This window comes from Mobula hypostoma, chromosome 23 (genome assembly GCF_963921235.1).
Source record: "Mobula hypostoma chromosome 23, sMobHyp1.1, whole genome shotgun sequence".
Classification (NCBI taxonomy): Eukaryota; Metazoa; Chordata; class Chondrichthyes; order Myliobatiformes; family Myliobatidae; genus Mobula; species Mobula hypostoma.
In genome coordinates, this window is record NC_086119.1 from 48,972,678 (window position 1) to 48,978,973 (window position 6,296).

Here is a 6,296-nt window from a genome sequence, read left to right on the forward strand (position 1 = left end):
ATTCAAAATTTTCATTCGGGGAACAGTTTACTGCGCGTTAGCTGGACTGCGCCGGCCGCCACAGTCTTCAAACCACCAACATAAAAGAGACACTGAAGTAGACCTTTACATAAAGAGACCTTTACCCTCATTTGCGTTCGGTTTTCCTGGTTTACGCTCGCCAGTAGCATTTGTACACCATTTCAATTAAACAAACAAAATCACATATTTGTTCATTATTAATAGGAAAGATGGAGGGTGTGCCACCTTTCACTAGAGGAAAGAGGTCAAGTCAGTACAGCGATGGTTCTCATGCATAATAAATGAGTCACATCATTAAAAGTTGAAATCTAGATATCTAATACTTTGTGAATTACATTGTACTTATCTCCTCTCATGAAACTGGCTAAACTTGAACGGGTTGAGCTGCCAAGTTGAGTTGAGAACTATTAACGCTTTATTCTAAAAAATAAACCACAATCCACATATTTAGATCGTATGTACTTTTTTTTAAGCGACGTTCTGATAACAGTGTCTCACCCTTCTGGAACTAAAGTAAAAAGTATTATCTCACGGCCATATACACTAGGTGGCCACTTTATTAGTACAGGCGGTACCTAATAAAGTGGCCACTGAGTGTACGTGGGCTTCTACTGCTGTAGCCCATCTACTTCAAGATTCGATGTGCGTTCCGAGAAGTGCTTGGGAGTACCATTGTTGTAACGCGTGGTTACTTGAGTTACTGTCGCCTTCGTGTCAACTTGAAGCAATCTAGCCATTCTCCTCTGACTTCTCTTACTAACAAGGCGTTTTTGCCCTCTGAGCTTTTGTTTTGTTTGTCTCGCACCATTCTCTAAACTCTATAGAGACTGCTGTGCGTGAAAATCCCAGGGGATCAGAAATTTCTGAAATACTCCAAAAACCAATTATCATTCCACTGTTAAATTCACTTAGATCACAATTCTTCCCGTTCTGATGTTTGATTTGAACAACAACCGAACCTCTTGACCATGGCTGCATGCTTTTCTGAATTGAGTTGCTGCCACACCATTGGCTGACTAGAATTTGCATTAACAAGCAGGTGTACAAGTGCCACTGACTGTATGTCTCAATATAAGGAGTCAAGGCTTTAAAGTTAAAAGCAAAGTGGAGTGGGTAAGTGTTCACAAGTAACCAAACCGTGCAACTTTAGTAGTCTTGATTTTTGGTTGTGGATGTTGAGAACATCTATGTCCAGCACCAGAATATTAGGGTGTGGGTTCAGTCTTATTCTTCAATGCCTTAAGGCTTGAAATGGAGGTCAGCTGTCTTCCGCACATAAATAACGTAGATTAAGTTATCAGAATCTATAACGTTCAACTTGTGCATCTTCTGATGTATGCTGAATGTCTACTGTCTTCAGAAGCACCCCCAATTCTTCAATGCCAAGGCAATCTGAGTGGAACACCAATTAACAGTGAAAAACTGGACAGAATGTGATTCTTATAAGAATCCCAGAAATGTATTCCTTGGTGAATGATGTCATTGTATTTAAATCCATTCATGGCTTCAATTATCTTCTTCCCTATGAATCTACTCCCAGAGTCTTTTTCAACAAGCCTAAAGATTCTATGTGTTTGGTGCAACCATTGGCAACTTCTATGATTATACTGTATCTCTTCTAGAATTCAGAACCTAATCATCTGTTACTTTTGTTTTTGGTTATCCCATCTAAAATGTGACCCTGTATATATTTATATCTGATTATATCTGTTATAAAGCTTCATGGAAAATTACTCTACACTGAAGCTATGTTTGTCACAAACCAAAGAATCAGAGAGGATTAATGTTCCAAATCTGACTACTTGCAGGCCAGATATTGCATGGGTTAAATTGGGGTGCTACTCAACTCTGGGCCAATATTGTAAGTCATTGAAGATCCCATTTAAAGTATCACTGGAATTTTTTTTAAATGGTAAAAAATCTCTGCAGCCAACCATGGCTGGGGATTAAACACTGAATTCTAGACTGTTCTGTTCACTGTATCTCCTCTGTAAGTAGGAGAGGTAACTTAAGTTGAGTTTATTTAATGCTGAAAAAGGATCTAGAGCTTTCCAGGCATATATGATGAATAAACTGTTCCTGGGCTTCCAGTCGGGTACAGGTATCGAGATGTTTCAATGACCAATTCTGCTATCTTCATCAGGGATGATGCCTGGGAATGTCTAGCCCCGTGGTATTTATATCCCCGTAGTCCATCCCTTTTGATTAGTTAGTCCTGATCCAATCACGTTTCTGCTCTCCCACCTTGTTTACAATTGAATTCTATTTCTTAATTAGAGCGAGGCCTTCACTTTTGTTAAAATTCTTTTCCTCTAGTTTTATCTTAATGGCTTCCTTTACCAGGCGCAGCACAGTAGTCTTGTGCTGTCAAAGTCAATTGTAGGGCCATTGCGAATGTAGTGTGTTCTGTTACTGTCGATTTCTCTGGATAACCCAAATGGATACACCTCCTGTGCTCCGTGATGCAGGTTTCCACTGTGCATCCCATCTGGCCAATATACGCTGCTCCACATTCACAGAGAATCCTGTAAATGCCAGCCGACCAGAGTCCCAGATCACCTTTGACCTGCATAAGCTGTGTTGTTCATTTAGTCATTGGGCAGGGAGGACTTCTTTTATTTACAGATACAACACAGTAACAGGCCTGATCCTGCACAGCCCAGTTACACCCATGTGAACAATTAACCTACTAACCCATAAGGCTTTGGAATGTGGGAGGAAACCAGAGCACCCGGAGGAAACTCACGCGATCAAAGGGCGAATGTATAATCTGTTTACGTACCGCAGCAGAGCTGAACCTGGTTCACTGGCACTATAACAGTGTTATGTTAACTGATTGATACTAACTCTTCATAAAATAGCAGAAAAAGGAATTTTGGAAGAACATGTTTAGTTCTGTATGTTTAAATTCAGAGGTGTTAATTTCAAGGCACAATTGACACTAGAGAAGCAAACATTTCATAGCTGATCTATTTGAAAGCAAGGGATCAATCAAGTTTAATAATAATATACATTTTATGTTGGACCTACATGACTGGTTCGCAAGATTTTAAAAGCCATATTATGTCTATATATTAAAGTTTGTCTATCCATAGCTGCAGAAGAAAAATGGCTCCTGGATACAGGGTTTAACTACTGGAACAGCATGAAAACCTAGGACAAATACCCAGAAAGGAGAAACCATGGAGATTAATGCTTCAAAGAAAACTGAGTGTTGTAACTCACCCTGTGTCTTAACAGCCAGCATACTGTACAAAGTACCTGTACTTTGTCTTTGCAATTAACAGTTAGAATACAGCTCACTATATACCTTTCACTATTTGTCAGTGGTGTATCTGTAATCTAAGTATGAATTCAGCCCAACGTCATGATCAGAAAGTCTTCTCTAAGTTAAGTCATAGTTATCATTCCACTGTCAATGAAAGAGGTATTCTTGGAGCAAAATGAAAATCAAAGTAAAATTGAGTCTGATTGTTTCATGTAACAAGGAATAGGTTGGCTTTCGATTATGATTTCTGAACTGGTGACAGAGTGACAGGGTGAAAAGAGTATCAGAATTCCATTAATAAGTAGGTGTGTGAATTCTTCTTACCAGATTAAAATCTCAGCTTTAAATCCATTTGAACATTTGCAGAACATACCACAGAATCAAAAAAATGTTCTCATAAAACTTCCTTCGCTGTTGTTTGATAGATGAAGACAAAAGAAATCCTTTAATCATCCATAAAGGACAGCTCAATTCTGGACTGTGTCCATATATAATGACTTCCTCAATTTGGTGTGAAGACAATGTAATATTGCTCATTAGCCAAGAAAGTGGCATGATATTGCATTTTCTTCAGGGACTTCAAAGCTTTCTATGACTAGAATAATTCCAGTCGAGAATCAACTTGACGTGGCACTGCATGCTTCTCAAACACTCTTGAGAAAGCGATAATGTTTACAACAGTGACCAAGCAGTGAAGCAAAGGTTACATGAGTAGTGTCATGGTCAAATAATTCACAAAAGCTGTATATCAATACTCAAACCAGCAACTGAAGATTTTTATCTGAAAAAAAGTCATTAGACTCCTGCAGGATAAATTTCTAAGATATCATACTCAGCTTATATTGTGTCATTTCCTTCAAGCCTTGGAGTATAAACAATGACCCTGGTTATAGAACATAGAACAGTATAGCACAAGAGCAGCACTTTCAGCCTACAATGTTATATCAAACCAAATACATTGGTAACAAATGAGCAACTAAACTAATCCCTTATGCCTACTTAATGTCCATATCCCTCCATTTTACTCACATTAATGTGCTATTCTAAATGTCCCTTAAAAGCCCCTAAGGTATCTGCCTCTGCTACCACCCCAGCAGAACATTCCAGGCACCCACAACTCTGTGTAAAAAACTTGCCTTTCACATCGCCTTTGAATTACAATGTCTCATCTTAAATGCATGTCCTCTGGTATTAGACATTTCAAACCTGGGATAAATATACTGTCTGTCTACTCTAATTATGTCTCTCATAATCTTATAAACCTCTATCAGATCTCCCCTCAGCCTCTACTGCTCCAGAGAAAATAAACAGAGTGTGTCCAACCTCTCATTATAGTGCAAGACTTTTAATCCAGGTAGCATCCGGGAAAACCTCTTCTGAACCCTCTCCAAAGCCTCGACATCTTTCCTACATTGGAGTAACCAGAACTGCATGTGATACTCCAGATACAGCCTAACTAGAGTATTATAAATCTGCAACATAACTTCCTGAGTTTTGACTCCAAGGCCTTGACTAATACAGGCAATCACCCTTTCAACCTGTGGAGCCACTTTCAGGGAGTTATGAACTTGGACCCCAAACGTCCTTCTGCTCCTCAATACTGTTAAGGGCCATACCCTTAACAGTGTATTGTCTCTTTACATTTCACCTACAAAGATGCAACACTTCTCGTTTGGTTGGGTTAAACTCTATCTGAAATTTCTCCACCCATATTTGCTACTGATCTATATCCCACTGTATTCTTTACCTGTCTTCTACATGAACCATAACTCCACCAACCTTCATACCATCCTCAAACTTACTAACCATCCCATCTGCATTTTCATCCAGGTAATTTATATACATCACAAACAACAACATAGATCTCTGCAGAACACCATGAATCATAGACCTCCAGCTATAATAAGTCCCTTCAATCACCACCCTCTATCTTCTATGGGCAAACCAGTTCTGAATCCAAACAGACAATTCACTATTGATCCTATGCATCTTAATCTTCTGAATGAGCCTTCCATGAGGGACGTTGTTAAGCATCTTACTAAAATCCATATAGGTAACATCCACAGCTCCACCTTCTTCAGTCACCCTTGTCACCTTGTCAAAAACTCAATCAGGTTAGTAAGACATGACTTGCCTCATACAAAGTTATACAGGCTTTTCCTAATTAGGCCATAGTTTTCCAACTACTCATAAATCCTAACCTTAAGAATTTTCTCCAGTAATTTACTTACCACTGATGTGGTACTGACCGGTCTAGTTTGCCGGATTATCTTTGGTTCCCTTCTTGAACAATGGATCATTAGCAACTCACCAGTCCTCCAGGACCTTGCTTATGGCCAGAAAGGACACAAGGATAATGGTCAAGCCCCACCAATCTCTTCACTTGCCTCTCTTAATAACCTGAGGTATATTCATAAGACCATAGACCATAAGATATAGGTACAAAATTAGGCCATTTGCCCCATTAAGTCTACTCTGCCATTTTATCATGGCTAATCCAATTTTAGGTCAAGAAGAAAAAGGAAAAGCCCATCAGGCCCTGGAGACTTATCCACCTAAATGCTCTTATAGAGACCCAGCACTACTTTCTCATTTACCTCGAAGTGCCCTAGCAGATTAATACATTCAACACTGTTCTTCTTATCCTCCATGTCCTTTTCCTTGGTAAATACTGATGTTCCACCCTCTCCCTCACTATCCTTTGCTCTGGTTGTATGCATAGAATGCGTTGGGATTCTTTTTAATCCTACTTGTCAAGGACTTTTTGTGGCCCCTCCTGGCTTTCCTAATTTCTTTCTGGAGTTCTTGTCTGGCTTCTTTATGATCCTCCAGGCCTCTGCTTGATTCTAGCTTCCTAAAATTTACATAATTTTCCTTTTTCTTCTTGACTAAATTCATCACCTCTCTCATCACCCAAGGCTCTCTGACCTTGTCATCCTTGTCCTTCCTTCTGACTGGAATATTCCTGTCCTGTACTCTGTGTATGTGGTCTTTAAACACCCTCCAA